Source organism: Falco cherrug, chromosome 6, assembly GCF_023634085.1.
Source record: "Falco cherrug isolate bFalChe1 chromosome 6, bFalChe1.pri, whole genome shotgun sequence".
Classification (NCBI taxonomy): domain Eukaryota; kingdom Metazoa; phylum Chordata; class Aves; order Falconiformes; family Falconidae; genus Falco; species Falco cherrug.
In genome coordinates, this window is record NC_073702.1 from 64,720,243 (window position 1) to 64,745,698 (window position 25,456).

At 40.3% G+C, this 25,456-nt stretch overlaps 1 long non-coding RNA gene across 1 annotated transcript; it reads right to left on the reverse strand.

The window, feature by feature from the left end:
* Positions 1-2,342: 2,342 nt before the first annotated feature.
* Positions 2,343-25,089, reverse strand: LOC129736427 (uncharacterized). Its single transcript, XR_008733020.1, has 2 exons — positions 4,542-25,089; positions 2,343-3,298 (listed from the first exon to the last, which is right to left on the reverse strand). It is a non-coding gene; the product is annotated as an uncharacterized LOC129736427 (long non-coding RNA).
* Between the last annotated feature and the right edge of the window lie 367 nt (positions 25,090-25,456).

Below are 25,456 nucleotides of genomic sequence, written 5' to 3' on the forward strand. Positions count from 1 at the left end.
TTCCGACACGCACCTCTCGCACCTTGTCCAATGCTGTTTTAATGAGTGGAGGAGGAAGGATATCTGCATTTGTGTGATACCTGTGTTAAAGCAGTTAATGCTAGCAGCGAGAGGCGTCCTCTGGCCTGCAGGAGAAGCACAGCAGGAGCAAGCCGAGGTGTCCATTGCGCACCCGCTCCAAGCCATGGCCGCAGACGGGTGCTGGCTGCTGCTGCCCGCACAGGCAAAGCCAAACCAAGCCCCGAGACACCCACCTGCAGCAGAGGAGCAGCCTCCCCAATGCTGGCTCCAAATCGAGCCAGGAATAAGCTGGGAGAGCTCAGCCCCACTCCAGCCTTCACAGGCTCGCAGCCCTGCCTCAGCCTGATCACAGAGCTGTGCACAGACCACCGGCTGTGTGTCCCTGTCTGTGGCCAAGATCACTTGTAAACAAAAAAACATCTAAAGCGAAGTTTCCCAGCCTGACCAGATCTGCCAGCTAGGCTACATTTCAAGGGCTCGCTGGTGTAGATGGGACAGACAAATACAAATGCACGTATCCTCCATCGTGCCTCTGGGCACTGCATGCCGTTGTGCCGATCCCTGCTAACTGGAAAAAATGCCACCAAAAGCAAAGGCAGGGTGTTTTGTTTTTTTAACATTTGTTCTTCAATGAAAGGTATCAGGGACTTCTGCAGTTTCCAGAGCAGGAGACAGCAAGCACCTTCTTGCCCACCTAACCCTCAGGTCAAGGGAGCTTCGCAGCAACCTCTGCGGCCACCAAGCCCGTGGGGCTAATGGACGGATCCAGGGAATCTCAGGTGAAACACAGATGCACCCAGTGGGTATAAATCCCTGCAGGACTGGCTGTTGTGGAAGGGGGAAAGGGGTGGCCCAAATCCTGCCAGGGAGCAGGTGACCTTCCAGCACCTAGTTTGCAGGTTGGGCAGAACAAGTCCTCTCTGTTGTATTGTACCAGTCTTCTAAGGGAGGGGGAAATGCATGCTGTGGGAAAGCCCCAGAGAACCACAAAAATGTGGGTTTTCTAGGGCTGCAAAAAAAGATACTGTAATGGCAGACACTGGACAAAATGCAATGATTACAATAGTTAACAATTAAAATTTATTTTAAAAAATCATGACCAGCACCACCTGCAGTGAGGTCGTTCGGACTCAATTTCGTTCTTTGAATTTTCTACTTTTTTCTAAAGAAAGTGTATTCTGGAAATTCTGGCTTGGAGGCTTTCTTCAAAGCTGCCTTCCTTTACTTGGGCTGACAGCCCTTACAACATGTCTGTTCTGTTTTTCATCAGCTACCTCCAGCGAAAATCTGCAAAATGTGATGCTTTATGACTGGCACGTTCAGCGCTGCATTGCTCTCATGTGCCAGCCTTGAGATTTCCAGCAAGCAGCAGGTGCTGCAGTCCACTGTTACAAAGCCTGCAGTCTTCAAAGGAAGCAATTCAGCGAGAAACACTTCTAAACAGGTAATGCTGCTGAGGGCCGAGCTGAACCGCCCAGGAACAGCAAATGCATTAAAGAGTCTTTAATCCCTAGGCTGGGGGAGAGAACTGAGCCTGGCTTGGCACTGACCAAACCCAGTCAGGTCAGTATCTGGTAGCATCGCTTCAGTTCTCAATGGGCGTTGTGTGCATCTCACACGTGTGAAAGCGTGCAGTCAGATGCACACAACACCCATCACAGCCCTCCTCCCAGATCTTCCCTCCAAGCAGGTCGTGCAGAGACCCTGAGATGCAGCCTCAGCATCGATATGGGCACTAGTGGCTCCTGAATGCCAAACTGGCAGACGCAGTGGACAACTGCCCATTACTCTTTACAGCAGACTAAAGACAGCCCTACCAACAATGATTCCAGATGCTTGGTACTGGCTCTCCCCATGTACAGGGCAGTGGGTCAGGCACTGAAAAGTCACTTGGAAAACGAGTTTTACTCTCCACTTTACTACTGCATTGCTGCAGACTGCAGAAAGTTATCAACTCACTCTGCTCCAGTCTCCTTACCTAAGAAGCTGAGATGATAGCAGACTGGTCACTTAGGTAAAGTTACTGGAGACTTACTGATTAAATACTACGTGCATACAAACCGTATTTATTTTTATGGGTCCATTCTCCTCCCAGCTTTACAAGAGAGACACTTTTCTTGAAGCACTGGCTGTATAGAAGCTGAAACAGCAGAAAGCCAGCATTAAGACTGTCCCAAAAGAGAGATGAAAGGGGGCTCTTTAAATAGACACAACAGAAACCGAAAAAGCAGACAGCACAGCACACTAAAGAACTGAGAAAGAGGAAGGGAGCTACACTGTAAAAAAACTGAATGAAGTACCAAAAGTAACCAGCTTGCAGATTCATCTTTTTTTGCTTCATGCTTTATTTTAAAAAGAGGTAAAATAATTTAGCATTTACTACTTTAAAATGAAGAGGGAAAAGACAGCAAAACAGTATTTTCATCCAGGCTTTTGTGTCCTGTTTTATTAGCTGCACACCAACCTACTACAGCAGCACAGCCCCTCCTGAGGACGCAGGCATACCGATGCCAACTTGGTGTATCGGTGTATCAGCAGTCAAGAGACCGACAGCTGCATCAAGGCAAGTCAGCCAGGTACAGAAGTACATGGGAAACAAAGAGGTTTCTTCTAACACAACGAATGAAAATTGCCTATTTCAAATCCTCACATCTGTTGATTGACGCAGTCCAGACTCCTTGCTCACTCCAGGCCGGAGTTAATTACTCCCAGGAGTAATTAACATCTTTTAAAGCTCTGGGCTGGATGGACTTCAGCACTGGAAAGCCAGGTTTCAGCCTTCTCTCAAAGCGGTCCCTGGACAACAGAGCGAATTTTGTGACCTGCTTCACTGGAGCTACACTAGGGAAAAAGCATCATCCCCATCAAACCAGCCTGGTGGGGTTTTTTTCCTGTTGCCCATATTTTTCAGTCTTGCACACTTCCCTGGTTTCAATGTCTTACAGAGCAGCTTGTCTCGAACTGCCCAATGCTCCTTGTCCCAATGGCAGTTGCCAGTACAAAAAAGGTTCATCTGGAGACCCACATCAGACTCATCCTGTGTGTCCCTACACAAAATCAGCATTTGGTCTGACGTAACCCTGTTCTGCCTTCCCGTGAGGTTGGAAGGTGAAAGAAGAGGTATAGCTAAGCAGCGCTACCGTATGGAAACAGGGTGGTGCTTGGGAAAATTACCCAAGACATTTCTACATTAAGGTTGGTCCAAGCCTACATCCGTGGTGGTACCCAAACTGGTCTTTAGCAGACAGCGTGAAGCCAAGCTTTTAGGAGACACTGTCTGTGAAATAGCAACAGTGAGAAAATCCAGTGAGTGCAGAAAATCTGGTGTCATGTCGCTTGTGACAGAGCTCGGTAAAATGAACGCCTTCAAGGAGGCAGAGGAGCCCTTGACTCACCTGCTCCCTACAACCAGAACATTTCCTAGGTACATCACAAGGAAATGCATTTCATCCTACCAGACATACAGTGCGCAAACACAGGCTGCAGACAGGACGTCTCTGAGCTCCTGGCTTGTCAGACAAGTCTCGGTATCTCAGACCCTAGCGCACGCTGGGATTTAGCAGGCTTTCAAGGCATTTTGCATCAGCCCAGATATCAGCTTTGCTGCTGTTATGCAGTATATGTGCTATTACCCAGCTAAAAGCACGGTTTCGGTTCTGCTTTCTCTTTTTTCTCACATGCTTCCATTAGCTAACCACTAATCAAAAGAAGCAAATAATTTCTCATGTGTCATCTGTATTTTACAACATTAGAGCCAGCTACATAGATAGCTGCTCTGTGCCTAATGCTGGAAACCAGAAGGCTGTTGTTATGAAGAGCTTACAGTCTGACTCTATCTGGGATTTGAGTGGCTAACTAAAATCCTTTGCAAATTATCTGTCGCTTCTTTGTAAGCCCTGCTTCCTTTCTCTCCATCTGAATTTGGACTGGGGATAATGAACTTCCTGTATCATAGACCGGGATACAAGGAAGCTCATTGTACACTCACCAAGGAAGAGTGTATCAGTAAGCAGCTTATAAGGCAGCTCTGAAGGGTCTTGTTAGAATGACTTATTCTCCGAGTTTCAGTGGTTTGATTAAGTGGATCATGTGATAAACACTTATAATGAACTTCTTCAGATGCTGCCAGGGGAAACCCAGCAGATAAAATGCTGAATCCCACGGCACTGCTTTCTGCATAACAAACTGATTACAAAGATGGAAAAATCATGCAATTCACTGGCTTCTTCTCCTACTACAGCACAACAGTGTTATACAATTTTCTCTCTGCTGCCCCAAATTAAAATATCCCTGCTACTAAATCCAGTTCAAACTAGTGCAATTTTCCTCCTACAACTCACCAGGCAGATTACAGCTAAATGTAGCAAGCAAGTCTAGTCATGCCTCTGAGTGATATCTTTCTTATTAAAGAAAACAAAATAATAAAAGCCCAAACGCCCTCATCAAACAAAACCTGAGCATAAACTTACAAGTAACATACGGTAGTTTGATTTGTTTAAAAAATGTAAATCTGAGCCAACCTGAATCACCACAGTGTGAACCTCATTTCAATGGCAAGTGAGAGAGGTCAAACAGCAGGTCACGCCCAAGAGCATCCCTTGCGGTTTTGGCCAACACCTGTAGGACCAACGACCGGAGTAAGGTATCAGCATCTGCTATGCTCCCTCCTCACCCAGTCAGCAGCTCATTGTTTCTCCTCAGCAGCACAGCCTCTCTTCTTTATCCCACTTCCCCAGGCTGTCTCCACACAACAAGCCACAGTGCTTCTGCAAAAGGCATCCTGGTTTAGGCATGAAGCATGGGATGTGCGTACTTGTTCCTGCCCTGTCCGTCAGCATAAATTATGGCGCTATTTTTCCAAGGCCAGTGCTGTATCTCTGACTCAAGCGTCAGCTGCAGCATGTGTGCTGGATGGAGTGCCTTTAAGGAAGTCTTTTTCAGGTCCTGGGACTGAGATGAAGGAAAGACCCCAACAGCCTCTGCTCCTTGACTAGTAATGCCCACGTGCTCCTGCTACTATGGGCAACAGCTGTCTACACCAGGACACACATGTTGCTCTGGTCCAATACCCAATCAAAATATCTGTAGAGGCTCTGCCACACAGAAGAGGGTTAGGAGCTCTGCTGGCACTTTGCAGTGCCAGCGCAGAGGCAGCAACCATTTCAGCTGGGCTCGGTACTGCTGTCAGCGAGCGTGCCGGGATACGCAAGTGCTGGGTTCCAAGTGAGGTAACCGGTTTTACCTGGGACCCTTAATTCAGCAAAGGGGTGTCGACAACATGAATGATGCCCCTCCTTTAAGCTACTTACTGACGGGGTTTCCCCCAGTCCAGATCACAGACTTGACAAAGTGGTAGATGGCAGAAGCTGCAAAGCCAGCCACTGGCAATGCCTGTCCTCAGGCTACCTCGCTCCCTATCATCCCACTGAGTAATCCGCTCTTTTGGGTGAATCACCTGAAAGGGAATTGCTTTGGGAGCTCAGCTGTTAGGAGAAACAAGAAGGTAAAGGGTGGTAAATGGCATGTCACCTCAGCAGTCTGTCCTGCACATCACCAGTAGGTCTGACATCTGTCAGTGGCGTGCAGTGGAACCGAACTGGCAGTGCAAATTCTTCCACCACACTTACAGCCCTTGCATTTCCCTCCTGCTTGGCAGCCAGCACACGCAAAGCAAGAGCACCCAGCCTGGCACAGACAAAGTGCAATCACTTGTGAATCTTCATTAGAAAGCCTGTACGGCTGCAGGGCTGCTTTTGCACAGCACTTTGGAGAACGATCTTGGTTATGGCTGGCATCTTACTGTGCTTCCTACTCTCTCTGATTCTTACGCACACGAGCAGCCCCACATCACCTGCCACCTCACCGACTGCCAGCCCATTAAACCACCAGACATGCACAGATACGCAGACAACCTTGCAAGTGAGATCCTGTGCTTACAGTTTGCACGGACACTAGAGCTGGCCCAGAGGCAAGCCTAGGAGCATTCTTGAAGTGCACTACCAACGTACTAACATGCTACACGGGATGACAGACTCATCACACCCAGTACAGCTGTTACAAAGAGACCTAGGGATGAAACATTTGCCAGATGAAAAACACATCCATGAATATCAAACTGGCTTGTCAAACGAATCAGAGCATCAGAGAGGTGAGGGGGATGCCTTGCTCCCTTGATCCATCAGAATACTCATCCATCAGTTCTGCTTTGAGGCATGGCCCAGCAGTTATGGCACCTCACACAAGTCCTAGGGGATGGTAAAAACTGTGTTTTTTTCAAGTGGCCAACTCGCAAATACCACTACAGTGTAAAATGTACATCATCAAGCTTTGTATATCAGCTCTCCTGTGCATCATAACTAGCCATTACGTTTCCCCAGGTCATGTTATTTTTCAGTTAATGGGACTGTAGAGGTATAATCGAAGGCATAATATAATACCAATCAGCTCTCATCAGTTGTGATGGCATGTGAGAAAGAGAGCCTTATCTTGATTTATTTCACAGCCAAAGGGAATTCATCCATCTAATAGTGAGAAAAAAGGTATCTTTAAAACATACTTTCTATGCAATCAGTAAGAATCAATAACAACAATACTGCTATTAGATTCAGTCATCAAAGAACAATGGAATTTTAATGCTGTAAACCAAGTGAAAATTTGCTCTTTGAATTCTTCTGTTTCCACTTGACAGGGAAGACCCCTGAAAATGTTGGCTTATTGTCCTAAATCCTTGGTATTTTGAACCGAGTTTACTCCCCCACAGCATTCCTTTCAATTCTACTTGCAAGTTTGGTATTTTGCATTAGATATGAATGCTGGACATGAAAGGATTTTTCTCCCCCACCTCCCAATTAAAGCAATTCAGGTAAAAATAATTTAATTCTAGGAAGCAACTAAAAAGGAAAACAGCCAGTATGGTTTTTAAGTTAAATATGCGTGTCCCAAGCTCTGTGTGCCCCGTTTTAAGAAACTGAACCCCTCGAATTCCCCAAGAACTAAAGGAGACTTGAAAACATGAGGCAGGCTGAAGCTAGGAATTCCAAACAGAAAATCAGACTACAGTACTTCATTTTTCACTCATCTAGCACCACATAATCCTACTACAAAGGTCTATTGCGAAACTTCAATATTTAAATAATTAGCGGCCAAAGAGCATCACTAAGCATTAAGTAATATAATATCTTTCCAACTTACTAACCTTTACTGCGTCTCTTCCTTCTATATGACAAAACAGATAAAGGTGTTTGTGGTTTAAACCATGGACGCTAACCTATCCACGCTCTAGTCTGAAACTTTGAATTAGACCAATTTGGAATACCATTCAGTAGCTGCTTTTTTACTAGTCTCATACTTGTATGTATTAAATATTGTCCACAGATTTCCTGTGTAGGCCTGTCCCCAGGGACTGAAAACCTGGTGTACACAACTCATAAATAAAGCTAGTGAGACATGAGCAAGAAAAAGCATAGCATACTTCTGGGAATCACTCCAGGAAAATAAATATGCAAGATGGCACATCACCCTACACAAAGCTGGCAAAGGTAAAATAACATTTGGGTTCGATCACTACAGAAAATAAAATAATTCTGTGTTCATATGCACATGCTGGTCTTCCACTGAAACAAAAGGGCAAAGGTAAGACCGGAGTTTGACTCACAAGAAAACAAACCTGCTGGTAACAGTTGTAGCTTAACTACATTGGGGAATCAATTCTGAATTTGATCCCTGGCTTTCAGAAGGCCTGTGAATTCTCTAAAAATGACCACCATCATTTTTTTCCTACCTCTGTGGTTTATGACTCTTTCTATGGCATATGCTTGCTTTTAGGATCCTGTTTCAATTCTAGGTACACCTCTCCCTCAACAGTCACAACGCATGACTCTAGACAGAAGTAGTATTAAAACATGGTGAAGGATGAAAAAGGAACAATTGCCTTGCTTTCCTGTAATGGGTTTGGATGAACACGCCCTCCTGTTTCCATCTGTGCTTACTCATTTTTTTTCTTGAGAGTAGGATATTACATTTACTGGCATTGACTCTTTCCTCAGAGCTTATTGTCTTGCTCCCCTTCCGCTCTGCTCTCGTTTCCCCAGTCTTTTCTACCTTTTTGTATAGTCTCCTGAATCCTTATTTTCCTATCAGGCTTTGTACCATCTAGTTCCCGGTTTTGTTTACTGTTGTTATCTGAGACATTGAAAAGTGCAAGCCACTGTATATAAGGTATGACAACAGTATGATTGCACAGAAATGCTCATTATTTAAAGGATGAATTGGCAGAAGAGACATCCTGCAACTATGCAGATTGTAGACAGATGTCTACCTCTGTTTTGCTTGGCTGTAATTTAGAAATGTACAGTATTCTTCGAGAGCAAATGTGATTGTCCTTGCCAATTTTTGTTTCATTGTAGATTGGTTCTTATTTTTGCTTTTAGGGATGAAGGCTTACTGTCGTCTTGTATAATTGTTTGCCTGGTGATGTTTGTTGGTAATTTTGCTTGGGTTCTTAAATATTGCACGTGACAGCAGAACCGCAGATAGAGCTTTAAAACAAGCTATTTATCAATGTCACATTTCATTAGTAAGTTTTCAAATGTGGAGTTTAAGGATAGTATGTTAAAAGGAGTAACTTACACTATTCCAAATATGTTTTGTTCAGGTGCTCTTACTGTCGCTCTGTGTGTGGGTTTTAAAATCGCTTTATCCTTTCTATGATTGAACATGCTTATGCTACCAGATATTGCTACTTTCACCACACAAAGAACGTGCAGGAAAGCTTTTCATGCCTCCAACTGAATGAAAAGTTACATATGATATAGCACCAGGAGTTTGTTGAGAGGTATACACGCACATCTGCTGGAGTTGCACATTTGCTTATGGGACTGTGAGGGCTGATATATTTAGACAGCACACGTAAGCCTTGAGATGCCTTGAGATTTTAATTTGGGCAACAGCACACTCAGCACACCTTATGTGTATTAGAACCCCAAGTGGCATACGCAGGGGCATAACGAAAAGAGAATGGGGGCTGTGTGGGATATGCACACATCTCACACTGATCAGTTACTGATAGGTAACTCATTTTCTGTTCTTCTCCTAGCAGTTATCTGTATGCAATATAAATCCATATCTCCACCACAGTGTACTCAATTGCAAACATTAGTTCCTCCCACAGCAGACTCAGATTCTTGGGAGGTTGCAGCTGGAACCCCACCTTTTGTCGTATCTCATCAAGAGTTGTTAATATCCTCTACATAACATCTGTTGAATTGGGAAGACAGATCTTCAGGTTGCTGCTCTGTAGATGTCTAAGATAACTAATTTTCTTGGTGAAATTGCCAGCACAGATGCTGCGCTGACAGAGTATGATCTAACGGTTTACTTGGAATTGCTGTAACAATCTTAAAACAGTCTTGCAGTCTGGAATATAACTAGATAGGAAAAGTCAAGTGAGTATCTTAAAATACTTCATTTTTGGTAGTTACCAGGGTACCTGTTAAATCCCAAGTTAAATCCCAAGTGTGGAGCGATGACTGTCTCCAGAAACATGTGTTTTAAGGGAAGAATACAGGAAGATCAATTTTCTAGTTCAGGTAGAGCTCCATAACCATCACTGGCAAAAATTGGAGGATGCCGTTAAGTGGCATTTAGAGGACAGGGATCAGCTGCACTTCTCCCTCACTCCTGTCACTGAAGTGATGGCCTCCGGGAGGTCATCCTAGCTGACAAAAGTCATCAAGGGCATAACATTTTTCTCAAGGATTGGGACTCCTGGGAGCTGATGGGTCCAGACAAAAGTTCCAGTCTGAGTGGGAAAACTAGCATATTTACCTTGGCTGGACCCTTCAAGAACCACAGTTCAGTGAGGTGGGAGAAGCAACAGAATACAGGCTGCTGCAAGTTCAACTTTTTTCAGCCTTTCAGGATTGGCCACTGCTCTAAAGCCAGAAGATAGTTTAAAATGTCAGGTAGCAATTCCTCAAATGTACTCAAGGTATTTCATAGCTCTAGGAGGAAAATCTCATTTCCTTTGCCAATTAAATTTGCCTCAGGTTTTCTTACCATTGATCAAGACTAAGTTTTGTCTTTGCAAAAAAAAAAAAAAAAAAAAAAAAAAGCAGCACTTTCTATTCTTAACAGCCATCCACAATGGAGGCTAAGAAAGGGGACAATTCACAAGTACAGGTATCACACCATTCCTGCGTTCGGTGGCTCCAGCTGCTGGAAGTCCCCGAGTTCTGCAGATACTCTATTCAGGATATCTGGAAACTAGGAATTTTTTGGCCAGGGGAGATTAAAAAGGTTATTTTTGCTGAGTCTTACTTGATTTTGCCAAGTAATCTGGGAATCAGAAGGACTGGCAGGTAAATATAACAGGAAATGGCTTGTGTGGTGAAGATGTCCATTCAGGACAACTCTATTTTGAGAAGACGCCTTCAAATGTTTTTGATTTCCTGTCTGTGTTCTGAAGAGGAGTGTTTGCTGAAATCTTTTACCCAGCTGTTTTGCACACTAAGCACAACACAAAAAAGATTTTATGCAAGTGCCATAATTTAATTTCTCCTTGGCACAGAGTGTAATGCCACATTCTCACACCACTGACATGAAACCATATAAGAAGTTCACTAATGATCACGGCTTTTCTGTTTTAGGTATTTGTCCACTGGAAACCAGTTTAAGGGTCTGACTTAACTGTAAAGAGCCCATCCAAAAACTATCAGATGACAATAACCTTCTGTCATGTGTGGTGTCAAGATCTAACCTATATCCTGTGAGTTACCCATCTCCTACAGGAAATTCATCTTTATACTATCATATAGCAGAATAGCAACCACCTATTCTGCACTGAAATATTTGTCTGTTTTCTATTGTTTCAGCCTATCAAGCATAATTCCCCTGAATTGATGGTGTTTTTAAAGTAAAATGAGAGGTAAGGGTTATGTGGTTTGAGGAAGTCAAAGGGAAATTCAATGTCTGATTCAGAACTAAACTTCCTTGTGACAATGTGCAAATTGATGGGTTTCTGTAGCTCAGTGTCTCCCACAAGAAGAAAAAAATAAAAGAGCAATGAATTGATCTGTATTTGTGAAATAAAATATTCAGCTAATCTTCCTGCTTGACTTGTAAGAAACTGAGTGATGTATTTTGGGTTTGTTTTTTTAATCCTTAGTATTTGGAACCTCCATCTCCAAAGGTAAACGAGACCACCAGAGCTATGCCTACACTTGGACCAGAAGTAAGCATCGTATAATCTGTACCCCCCCTCCCCAAGCCCTATCCACTCCAGATACATTATGGCAGCAAAGACCACCAGCAGACTGCTTGTGAGCATTAGCATGTTGGTGTACTAACCCACCAAACTCACTTGGGTACCCACATGCCAACACGCTCCACAGGTATGCCCATATCTGAGGTCAGTCCAGTATGCTCGCAGTATGGAATGTGGGCAAGTGCGCTTTTCAGCAAGGTTTCAGGTCTGCTTTCATTGGAGTATAGATCAAGGTCTTAAGTGATTATGCAAATGTAGTAATTATGTAAATCTAAAAGACCTATGACAATTGGAATTAAGGCTGAGAATGTAAATGTGGACCTTGCTATTTTGCATTTGGTAAGAGAAGTTTTATTTTTCTGAAGAATGTAACACATGAAAATCTCAATTCCAACACAAATCTTTACTAAGAAATCAGGTTGATGGGTGGTAGGATAAAGGTCAAGCAAAATTTGTTATTTACAGTGTTTAAAGTCATATACAAACCCCTATGTTCTGAGTGCTAAACTCACATGCCCCATACATATGTTGTTTGTTTTATTAGACTACACATGAATAAGAAGAACAGCTGTGACCTCCCCTTGTACTTTGAAAGGGCTCTGGCAAAAAACAAACAAATCCTCTTTAAGAAAAAAATTCTTGAATTGAGTTCATTCATTCTGCATGTGTAAGGACGCACGGAATTATTCCACATTTTCATTACATTCAAAATTAGTAATGAAAAGGCAGCTAAGGTAGAATTGCACATCTGTTCATATTCAGTTTTGAAGTTACCTCTTAACATTTCAGTTACACCGCATAGTCCACCACCACTGTTTTCTTATCTAGAACCAGACTCAGTGTAAACTGATGTAACATTCATGTAAGTCTCTACTTAGGCTGAAACTGTGAGTTCAAGTAATGCCATTTTGTCTTTGTACAACCTTTGGTTAACTAAAATGTGTTACTAAAATGATTTTTCTCTTTCCAAATATAATTTTACCAATTCTTTGTTGGATTGGGTGTAATTTTTGAAGTGCAGTCATTAAGCCCATACAAGTATTTAGCTTATTTTAATAAATTCACTAAAATTACTGTATCTGCAGTGCAGGCTTATGTTGCTTTTATTACACCAAATTATTTGTTCCAAATAGCTAATGGTATACAAAAACTGGGTGTGTACAGCCCATAGTTAAACTAATGCAAGACCCTATATAGTCTTTATAAAGATTTAGTTTAAGTCAGTAAATAAAATAATTAATCAGTATAAGTTTTGAATGTGACCAAAACACAATGATCCACATACTTCACTGTTCAGCACTCGCAGCAGTTATGGATCACCATCCCTTCTCTATGCCCCCTGGACTGCACACACTCCTTTTCTCCCCAGAAAATACACATCTTCAAATAGGAGTAATGAAAATACAACTACAAAAAACCCCAACCAACCAACCAAAAACAAACGAACAAAAAAAAAGCCTCTGAACTTAGCTGGAGAAGGAGGCTGCTACCATCCCATCAACAAGATGGTGCTGATCAGCTTGCTTTTCTGTGAGGCAGCTGCTTGCAGCTTCGGCTAAGCTGAGCACTCAGTATGGGATGGAAGAGAGGAGACAGGGGTGCTGGGATAGGAGTCTAGAAACAGGGAATACTGTAGTTCATTATATGGTGGGGAGGGAGGGAAGGAAGTAAAATGCAACCAAACAACTGATTTGTGACTCACTGACACTATGTATTTTATTTGCCTTGTTCTTGGCTTGTGCAAGTTTGATGATCTCCATCTTTTGGTCTTCTTCCACATACTCCCACTGCTGTCTAAGCTTTCCCATGTGTCAAATGACCCAGATGTTTCTCCTCCACTGACTGTCTTCCAATTTCACTGAGTTACTCCTGTGATTAACAGGCAAGAGGTACCTGAACAGCGTGCATTTTCAGTAACAAATTCTGCAGCTCATTGAAAACTAAAAATCAATAAAAATGCCTTTGACATTTAGGTAGGTAGCAGAAGAGTTTGATTTGGTGTCTACTAAATTTGTTAATTTTCATATATAATCATATTTAAAGAATTTGAAATTATACGATAAATTACTGATGCCTGTTACAGAATCTCTCATTTTTAAGACTGCAGTAGCAGAAAATGTGTTCATGCCTGCTGTACCACTGCCTGAAGAGATACAAGAACAGGCAAAGAAAGCAATGGGAACACAGCTGTAGCTGCCTGTGCTCATGTAATCCAAATATTTAATAGTCAAATGTTCCTAACAATAAATAAGCAATAATAATCTATTCTGTATCAAAGCATATATTTGAACTCCCTGGGCAAGTTTGGGGTTAAGTTTATGAAGCATGTGGTAGTTGAAAGGAAATATACAAATAAGAAATAAACATATTCTGAATTATTTTACTAACAAGGGGGAGGGGAGGTGGCAGGAATGACCTACACTGTTCTGTACGTTGTTCTTGGAACAAGCAGAGTAACTTCCCTTGAATCACACACTCTGAACTGCACAGTCCGTGAGAAGGTACCAGGCCTGGCCAGATACCTGCCAGATCAGCTCAGCATGCCCACTTGGAGTCATGTAATGTCAGCAGGCACGTTATCTTAACGCTCAAAGGAGTGATAAGAATGTATTTATCCAGCCGTGAGGAAAGTGCAGTAAATCTCTCTGTGTCATTTCCCCCCATGTTCTCTTCAAACAGTTACACAAAGCAAACGCACATTCCCCTCTTGCTATGTGGCAAATTTAATCCTCTCTCTAATAAAATGTGGGTTTTTTTTAAAATAAATCTGAATCTGAAATAACATGTTAAATAATTTGCAGGAATGATTAACAGTTCTGCTGACTGGTAAAAATCTGGTTAGAGCAGCTAGGGTATGACGGCTTTTTAGGAGCAGGATAAAGTTTATTTGATTCTCTGTAACTGAGTGTCCTCAGTTGAACCTACCAGCCCTTTGCTGTGCAAGGATTATAACTCATGCTGCAGTTGGATCAGCCTCCGTTTCTATTTTTAGTGCAGATCTTGCTCCTTATTTAGTCCTGATTGCACAGCCAGAACTGCATTCTCAGCAGCTCAGTGAAAAGCTTGCCTGTTCTGTTTTATAACTTTTCCAGAAAAAAAGATGGGAAGCCTGAAGCTTTCCAAGCAGTCTTATTTTAGGAGCTTGCAATACGATACAGTCCAAAACCCAAGGGCCGCATGAATCCCTGCTGAAATACTATTGACTTTCCTGGAGTTTTACACAGCAAGAATTTGGCTGCTTCTAAGTTAACCGAGATACTAAAAAAAAATCACAACCAAACCCCCCCAAAACCCTTCTTCATCGTAGATACTTAAAAGATATTTATTGAAACAGTAATATACATCTGGATCAAATTCTTCAGAAAACATTTTATCCTCCCTAGATTCATAGTTTATAAATCAAATCCATGGAGGCAACTACTAGCCAAAAAAGAAATAAACAAGGAAAAATGGAAAATGTTGGTTTTAAAGAATCTCTTAGCAGGGATGACCACACAGCAGTAATTTTCTGCCACTCAATTAAAACCATAAGAACATTTTTGGTTTTGAACAAAGTTTTCCCACTACAGCAAGGAGTTGCTGTAATTCTGTCAGAATCAGCTACAATGCTTCACCTCCACTTCTAGGATCTGTTTCTGGAATATCTCCTTAGTCATATATACTTAGTAAGTTATATTTCCATGTGTTGCACAAAAGTGCATGACTAAAACCCAACATTAAGACGACCAAGGCCATTGTGCGGCTGTAAACACATAAAATGTAAAAAACCCCTACAGTGATAATATATGTAAAATATTTTTATCTACCTGTACTGAAATGCATTTGTCAGTAATGGATCTTATTTCCATATCTGGAGGTACTTTGTGTCTTACTATACATTGAAAAGACACACATCATCGAATAGGTCTTTTTTTCCTAAGCCAAGATAGTCATATCCTTGTATGCACAGACCTCTTCTTAGATGTAGTCCTAAACCTTGCTCTTCCAGCCTGCCATAAATGCTATGGAATTGCTGTGCTGGTCAGGCAGCGATCACTGAATTCAGCCATCTTTATTATACATGTAAGGATATCCAGCACTCCTCCTGCGCTGGGGAGACTGACGGCAGACAGAGATTTCCTTCAACTGCCCCTGTATTCAGGTCGTTGGCTAGTCCTTTTACGCCACACCAAGAACACAAAGGCAGATTTAAAAGAAAATTAACTGGAGGAGTAAAGAATTAAAATCAGTGAAGGGAAGGATGGACTAATATATTCCCATTGTAAATTCAGTAATTTAATTAGCCCTCAGTCAAACGCTGGACAAATTACAAAGCCAATACAAAACAGAAGGGCCATAAAAATTATGTATTCAGCAGGTCTGAATTTGCATATTCTGTGTTCCCCAAATATCCTATTAATTCTGTGAAAATGGAAGATATTCCAAATATATGAAGTCAAGGTCTGTATCTTGATTTAAATGACACAGGCTGGAGAGAAAGAAGTTGAATGCCACAAGAAGTACTCCAGATCACTATCTCAAAGGCAGGAGGTTAGACACTGAAAGGACTGGAAGTTATTAAATGAAAACAAAGGACCCAAGTACTTGAAAGCCTGTTCACCCTAGCTACTATCAGGAACATTGTACCCTTGTACCCTAAATGGAGACTACTGAAATTTGAGTATTTGGGATATGGAATGTCTTGGCTGTCCTTCTAACTGTGACGTGTGAAGTTGAAACCCATCTAGAAAAATATAATCAAAAATACTGGTACCGAGGCGCTAATGCTTAAATCAGGGCGATGGAATCATGACATGTGTGCCTATAAATTAGGAACAAAAATTTAAGCATGATCATCCTAAAACAAAGGTATTTGTGAGCAGAGCTTCATGCTCAAAGAGCTGTCAAGGCCACTTGGATTTTTTTCAAGATTACACTGAAAGCGACTGAACTGCATGTGAAATCCTTCAAAAAATGCCAAAAAAATGTTAACACAGCCAGAGACTACGCTAACTTCGAGTCCTTTTCAAGAAGGGGCTTTTGACCCAATGCATAGCAGAAGCCTAAAAAGCTGATGCTGAGCTGCAAAGGGCCAAGACACAGTGTGGAAGTTTCTATACCTTTATGACTGTATGCAGTGTTCCAGGAAGGTTTGCAGAAATCTTCCACAGGGAGACTCTATACCCAAGAATAAAACTTAAGAGGAAACACCTTAAGGAATCACAGCAAGATTTTCACTAGCAAACCCCTGGCATGGATTTTCTTATGAAACACCATAATATAGTGCAAAAAAAAGCATCAATTTGCCTACATTCTGGGCATAACTTTGAACAATAAAAGTGACTGCTGAATCCATTTGGAAGAAATACTGATCTAAGTGTATATAGCTTTGTAATTCAACACTACAAAGAGTACCCTAACAAATTATGAGTATTTTATGTCTGGTGTAATAACTATTTCTGTATTTTCAGTCAGAAGTGACCAGTTCTGTGTTTTGAGTTAGGAAATGTGCATAACATTAAAACAAATTATCCAAGTGCCATTTTAAATCAAAATGAAGTAGGTCACTTTGAAGTCAGCTTTGATGGGCAGTTTTGTTGTTGGTTTTGGTTTTTTTTTAAATGAGAGCATGAATCTGTTCCCTCAGCACCACTTAATCACTGGTAACTTTCATGAAGAGCAAACAAAAGGCCTCTTTTATTTATCCATTATGTTCCTAAGAGGTGAGAACAGCTTGATGCAAATGAAAATCATTAAAGCATTCTGCACTACCATTAACTGTCTGAATATCTGTCTATGCAAATGCAGCACACAACCTAGTGAAACTGCAGCCTCATGACCTTCCGCATTGAAAATCTATGCCTTATGACTCTCTTAACTCAATGGTTAAAATACTCTCTCTGACCTGCCTTTGTATAAGTGCTTGGTTTGGATAGGCATGGAAATGGAGCGCAAGCCATTAGGCAGAAACACAGTTTCAGATACCCCTTCACCCTGACTGGGCAAGGGGTAACATCAGCAAAATATGCTAAAACGTGATTGCCCAGATCCGATCCCGCATGCAATTACACCCATAACTTCAAATGAATAGTTCCATTTAAGAGACAATGAACATATAATAACGCAAAACCGTAAGTGGTTTGTAGGATTACAGACCTAATTAGATATAAAACCTACTGACCTAACTCTTTAGAACTTTGTCCTCTGTGTAGCCATTTATGCCCAGGCAAATGGTGCACAGAACACTGCTACTCTCACCAAGTAGCATGCCACCCGGCCAATGAAGATGGGTGGATGTATGTAGCTAGAGTTTAGTCCTCCAACAGCAGTACCTAGCAGTAGAAATGCACCAGAACTTCTGTGTTCTTAACCGCTTTAAGCAGAGAGATACTTACAATAGCTCAGACAGCAGGTTACAGAAGGCCATTTATTGCTGTTCAGTCTGTCTCTCTCCTTGGTGAAACTCAAGTCAGTCATCAGCCACAAATTCACTTCTGCTGCCTAAGAGCTTCCCTAGAACTAAGTCTTGGCAGCGGTTAAGGATATTTCCCCCTCCTTTAGGACACATACCTCTGTTGCGTACTCTTACGTAGCAGCAGAGGGGTTAGGACACTGTTATTCAATAGCAGCTGAAGAGGCAATAGGAGATTGGATTCTAGGCTTTCCGTTGCTTGAGGGACACCAAACCAGCCTCTCCTGTCTCTGAGGAGAGTGCCCCTACCAGCAGGTGGTTGCATGTGAAGCGTCTCTTCCTCCGGCTTGGGTTTTTGCCAATCAGTGCTGAGGAATGGAAGACTTACGGGCCAAATAGAGTAAGGAAGCTTTAATCTCCTAGGCCTGCTTATGTTTTTTCATTAAACAGTAATTACATAGCTTGCGTACACAGTACTGAGTGCAGGGACTAAGGACTCTTAAGCAGGGGCCCTTATTACCCATTTATTTGGATGTTATAAAAAGCAATTAATGTCTCTGAAGCACTTAGAAAAGAAAGAAATCAGTAGAACCGAATACCCCTGAAGGTCTTGTTCTGAGTTTGGCAAATCGGCACATTTAAAAAGCCTTATCTGAGACACTTCTGCTCTGCCTATACTGTTTAGTAAAATGGTACCAAAGAACAAGCTTGAACAGAGGGCTGCTCATCACCCACGCCGCTGAGCTGCTGGCATGCTGTGCGGCAGTTCAGGGCTGCAGCAACTAGTACCATCTGAACAGTGCTCCCACGCTGCTCGGGGACGGCACTCGGAGGGAGAGGGGCACAGCGGCCTCTCTAGCCCTTTTTTATTTCACAGCATAGATGTAATATATGGTAAGGAACGTTACAAAGAAGCCAATAAGGAAATTATGAATTCTACTGTCACAGTACAGTTCACGCCAAATCACTTCGACTTGTTAAATCTTTGAGGCAGCAGTGTTATCATTCGATACATGATTAAATTAAAATAAGCTTTCAAAGTTTTGGTTTTATTAGGAACATAGAAATAAATTATGCTAACAACAATACAATACTCGCAGAAACGTTGTGCCTCTAACATGTTCATTCATCTCCTTTTCTGTCAGAACATAAGAAATAAAGGACATGTTTCCAGGTAGTGCACTTTATCCCTTTTGGCAACTACTGCTGTATTTACTCTTTATCTGAGTGAAATTTACTTCTAAACAGAACTATTTAATATTTAAAATGCTAATACTTTCAAAGTATGATAAAAGATAAAGCTACTCTGAATAAGCTTGAAAAACATGGATGATGTTGATTTCTCTTGTTTAAAATAAGCAATTTCTAAAGTACTCCAGGCAAAAAGCAATTCTGTGCCAGTCAGGAAAAGAAGAAATTGGGGACCTGACTAGTAATCTTGCACTGGAGCAATAGAGAGAAACTCAGCTTACTGTAGTGAAATCTATCACAAAACACATTACACAATTGCAGCTAGAACATGTGGTCTTTAAATACGTATTTTTTTCTGCAACGACTAAGAAAAGGCAGACACTTTTTGATAGGAAATTCAATTTCCTTTTCAAACAAATAATTATTGGAAAAAAAACTCCGACAGTGATTTTAAAAGCTTATTCACTACAGTACAAAAATACAGCGTGATTTTCAATGTGTATCTGAGGATCTATCCAGAATAGCCACCGTAACAGCTAGCTTTACACAACAATGAAGAAAAACAATCAGGGGATGTAGGAAAGGTATTGTTTAATGCAAGATATACCCATTTTTCTCAAAGCATAAGATGTCTTGGCACTGTCAATTCTTGTTTCAAGTGTCCAGTCCTAATGCCTTATTTCAGAATGATATAGTTTTGCAGACAAGCTCACAACTACATCTGATTTACTGACTGATTCTCTTGTTTCCTTTTAAAAATAAAAGATGTGTTTAAAGCCGAGTGTGAAAATGTGAACCCTTCTTGGAAGGCTCTCTTCCCTCTCTAAACAACCTGAGACCCTTTCAAAGTTGTTTTTACAGAATAATAATTGCCTATTTCCCCCTGCATACTAGTACTTTCAGTCACAATCATTTTCTTTGAACAAGCATTGTCCTAATGTGAACACACAGCTTAATTATTACAGGAAAAAAAATGAAATAGGTCAAAAGCTTAAGTCTTGTCCTCAGATAAACAGCTAAGCAAAATACAGCCTCACAAAATGGCTTAAAAAGTAGCACGGGAAAAGGAAGGTGGAGGTGCAGTGGGTGGGGAGACTGGTCCACCACATAGTACTTAATACTTTACAGATTCTGGGGGCCGTGTTGTTTAATCTTATTAGCCAAGTCATTGAGTTCCTGCTTTTGGATGAAAACAAGTATCACTGATTTTCTAACTAAAGCAGCTGCAAAGATTACTCAAGAGACAGCAGGAAACACACACCATATTAGAACAGAATCCACTCTCAGTCACTTAACTGCACAGCTTCCACAAAGAATGTATCAGATTTCTGTACTTGACTAGGAATCTGTAAGCCACACACACATTTTTCCTCCCAAGAATCTGGAAACAGAATCACAATGCCTTTCCTTTCAATCTTTCCTAACTTCAATTAACATATCCCATTAGATTAGCAGATCTACTCTATAAATTCGCTTTCTTCCCAAGTTTGTATCTCCAACTGTACCTAACTCATGCTTTGAGATATAAAATGATCAATATACTAGTATGAAAACTAATTTTATTTGCAAGACTCCAAAATTGTTAAGGTAGATCTGTGTGCTGATGGGGCCTGCATTTTCAGTAATTTCATCTTTTAGCAGATAGTACTAGAATTGTAGATGATGATGATGATGATAAAATGTCAATATATAGTAACATAGTATCATTCCTTCAACATGAGTACTGAGCAAAGAACACCGCTAGCAGGAAGTGAGTATTTTTGAAACTTGGTTTCAGTAGCCATAAAATTAGGTTTTTAGCTAAGGACACTACCTTTGAAATTCTAAACTACTCTAAACTTAATTTCAGGCCAAGCAAGCCTGAAAATGTTAGCTTTAAAGGACAACAGAATACTAGGCAATACTTAGCTTACAATAAAACAAACAATACCTTGCCCAAAAGCCAGAACAAAATACACAGTCCAAAGGAAATCTTTAGATATTACATAACTTGATTTTAGGAATGCATTTGGTACTCTCATGAAACCTCAAAAATCACTCTGAATGTGTTGGATAGATTACAATGCTGAGCAAGAGAGGTACAAAGACACAAGGACTGTGCAAAAAGTCTGGCACTTAAGGAAAACTGAATATTTTAGGGCTCAAAATAAAACTCTGAAAACTGACAGCAAACAAAAGAATCCGAGGGTAACAATCTATCTGTATGGGCAATGCCACAGGAACTGTTGTGAGCCCTTGTTTTATTTTACATCTTCATTAATCCCTGAGATGCCACAATGTGGACAACTTCGAGGACACTGAGATACCTCAAAGTAACTTTGTGCGGTTAAAATGCAGTCAGAAAACAGTAAAATGAAATTGAGTACAAGAAGCAGCAAGCTACTGCTGTGGAAAAGACTGAGAGAAATATCCTGGAACAGATTCTGGAATATATTCAATAGGATGGAAATACCCAAAAGGCATAATATTTGTAAAGGATCTAAGCAAGCAGAAACTACAAATAGATTTGTAGCAGAGTACCAAACAAAGAGACTAATTTAGATTTGACTTGCACACTTGGAAGCACTGTATCCTGAAGCAGGAAGGTATGTTTCTCCACATACAGCTGTAGGGCAGACTGCAGAACATTTTACTTGTGGCCAGCCAACAAAGTCCTTCAAGCCTCTTGGTGGCCAAAAGTTAATACCCTCATGTAATTAATTCTGCCCTACACATGGAGGTCATACAGATGCCTGAAACAAAGTAAAAATCTCTGTCTCGACATAAACTGCAAATTCTTCATCCACGCTCTTTACAACTGTGCCTGGAATTCACCAATGAGTTCTAGGCATATTACGAGAAAGATCTCTGCAAACTGGATGGAATTCACATAAAAATAACAGAAATTCTTTGGGAATTGAAAGACTCAGAAGGAAATGTTACAAACCTAAACAAGTGTTACCTTACTTGCTCAAGCTAAGCAAGTAAGAAGCTCAAAATGCTTTTTTCTTAACATTCATTTTGTTCTGGAAAATTATTTCAAAGGAACAAACCCCAAGAAGGAAAAATAATTACTTGAGGTGATAAAAGGTTATATGTAAATACTTAATTAGGAACGGAACGATTTAGACAATATAGGAAGCCATATACTGAGTTCTAAACTACAGGTAATTGTACTACTAAAAAAAACCAGCAGGCATTTGAAATTGCAGCATAATTTATACATTTATATATTACTGGGACCAGTACTGGCAGAGACGGACAAAGCAATTAATGGAGCTCTGCCATCTCTAATCTAATCTTAAAACATTTTAACTTTACTCTTACGGTGACACTCCTCTCTCCTTTTGGATAACAGATGGCTGTTTGTGATCTACATATTTGACTGAGTCTTCTTTCACTTCATCTGATGCATGAATGAGGAATGCCTCCTGTAAGTCAGACTACATGGCAGAAAAAAATACAGCATCTAAAATTGAACGGGTTTCACTTCTTACCCTCCAGCCTCACTTCTGTGATACATTCACAGAAACACATTCCACAATTTAAAACAACAAAAACTGAAATCTAATGAGCACATACTCATGTATATTTGGCTACATAAGTTATAGGAGACTGATCGGGCTTTTGGCAGTTACAGTACTTGAAAATTTTCCATTATGACATCTTTTTAATTACTTATTATTTGAACCATTTGGGCTCTCTTCACACCAGACATATTTCTCAATGGAGAGTTTCAACTAAATGCTTCAGTAATTTATCAGAATTGGAATATGAAAAATTATGTTTCACTTGCCTGTTTAAAAACAATTCTTACAACCATTTACCTATGCTGTACTGTATGGAACAGAAATTTCAGAGTTTGGTAGGGATATGTGCACATGCAGGTATGTGTAAATATAAATTAAATACACTTGAGTTAATAAACCCCACACTGCCACATATGCTTTCTCCTGGGAAGACGATGGAAGTATCAACCACATGCAGCCTCAGCTGGTAGCTCTGTTGTAAAAATAAACCAATTACTTATATTTTTCCAACAAAAGCTATTCAAACGCTCAACCATTTTTTCCTTTATACTCCCCTACTTGCCAGTAATTCTGTTGAACATATCAATTCCCACAAACAGTACTGATGTTCAAACGTTATATATCATTACACACAATTTTTTTAAGTCCATATCCAACTTCTATAGTCATTAGACCCAAGCACGAGACAGCAGTTTTAAAATTATGGTGATTCAGCAATGCCACTGACAGAAACAGCTTTAGCCCTATTCCTCAATTATCTGACTTAATCAGCTCTTCTTAAATTTCATCTACAAAATTCCCACTGTCACACATCCAGTCACTAAACTTTACTTACAATTATACTGTTAACTGTTTTCCAACGTGTGTGTTCTTGTTATACTAAACTTAATTCCTTATGCAATCATATAAATATTTTGCTCTTGACAGTAGGTCATTCTCCAAGCATGGGAAAGAACCTCAATCCCTTCCTGACATGTAGAATTCCGTCACCACAGAACAGATCAGTAATTGCATCTTTACAATTAAAATCAAATGTTTACTGACCATTTTCTTAAATTATGCATATGCTGCTTCTCAATTAAATACACCTTCTCAATTTTTTTTAAAAGTGGTACAGTTCTACATTTTTGCACATGTAATTCTTTATTAATTTTTACATTTTAATTTATCTCATTTTCTTGAATACTTATGCATTTTCCTGTACACACATTCATTGGTAGTGGTAGGTTTTTCTGATATGAGGCAATGCCAAGACCTAGAAACATTGGGGAAAAAATTGTTACTTTCAAAACAAACAAAAAATTGAATAACTTGCAATCAAAACTTCTGTTTGAAATGTACAACCCAGGGAACAAAAATGGTCAAAGGCAGCTTTGCATTTTCATATGAACACTATGTATGTGAATTTGTATATACAACTCATTTACAGATATGAATGTATACATAAGGCCAAAGTATGTGTTGTAAGTGTTGCACTTTGTGCTACAGTCAAGGTAATTGTTTTCTGAAACAGAAAGCTACATCATATCACAGTATACAATGTGTTTTGTACAATGATAATGAAAACTCATTTATCCTGATGGCTAAATTGTCTGCATTGATTAGCAGAACCAAGTATTGGAATGTTGAGGAAACTACATGCAATTCTTCTAGAATTTTGATCAGGTGCAGTCATGTGCAATAACCTGTAGACATGATATAACCCTTTTCATAATATCATCCACCTCCATATTAAAACTTGCTAAAATGCTCTGCCCTGCTACTTTCACTGAGAAAATTAATTCTTCCATTGTTTAGAAACCTTCCTTCATGGCAAGTTAACTTCCATTTTATATATTTATATCACTGTTCTTTGACTTAAGTATTTTTTCTTCTTGCTTACTCCAAAGTTACAGATATACTCACAAAGGTCACTTATATTGCATCTTTTCATTTTCTAGATGAAGCCAAATGATTTTTTTCTTCTTGATAAAACAGACTTTCCACATTATGCTCATTTTCAGAACCCCACTGGTACCTCTTCTAATTTAAATTCATCCCCCTTGACAACATAAAAAATAGTCCAAATCAAGTATGACCAAGATCTTACATAATCACAACAATACTGATCTATCTGTCACTTGCTTTGATAGAAATGACTCACTTCATGCAGTTTAGGATTGTACTTATTTTTCAGGACCCATCATGGGGGTAGATTCAGGACCCATCATGGGGGTAGATTCATACTGCTCTGACTCCCAGATTTTTACTTCTGTAATTCCTGACCTTATAGTTCAGAGCAGAAGATTTGTAGCAATGTTAAAGTGCAAAATCTTGTCCTTCATATGCAAGATGTTCTGACAGTTCTATTATTCCAATCCAAACCACATATTCTTCCTGTATGATAGGCCTGTTCTCCTTCAAACTTAAGGTTACCAACAACTTTTATTTATATGCTAAACAGGACTATGCTAAATACATGAAATGGGTGGACTGTATCTGTAGCCAACTTCTAGTTTAATAGTCCTTCTTTCAACACAATCCACTTCCACCTCCCATTAGCAATTCTTTACATTATGCATCCTACTTAATTTCTCATATAGCACTATACCGAACCATTTTATGAAGTGCAAATTAAATCTACTTCCTTTGTCGAATAAATTATTTTATCAGAATACCTAGTTACCCCAACAAAATCTACCTTTACTACACCGAAGGGTTTTTTTTGGTTTGGTTTTTTTTTTTTTTTTACTCACATGCCTTTGCTTATCCTACCTTATATTTTGTTTCCTATGTCTCATATACTGCAACAGTTACCCATAGCACTCCCTTGGGCTCTCCTTCAAACACACTTCTTACTTTTCCAATTACATGGCACCATTCTTGCCCTGATAGGTTTATTAAGAGTCTTTTCTAAAAGACTGGTTTGATACTTCTAATATTTTCTTAATTGAGATCTAGGTTAGTATTCCTATCAGGTTTCTATTGACAAGACATTGTTGATGTGAGGCCGCTGACTAAACGTGTGACCGCCCTGGTTCTGACAGAATCTGACTGCATTATGCTTCAGAACCTGTTGCCTAGCCTGTATCTATTTATTGA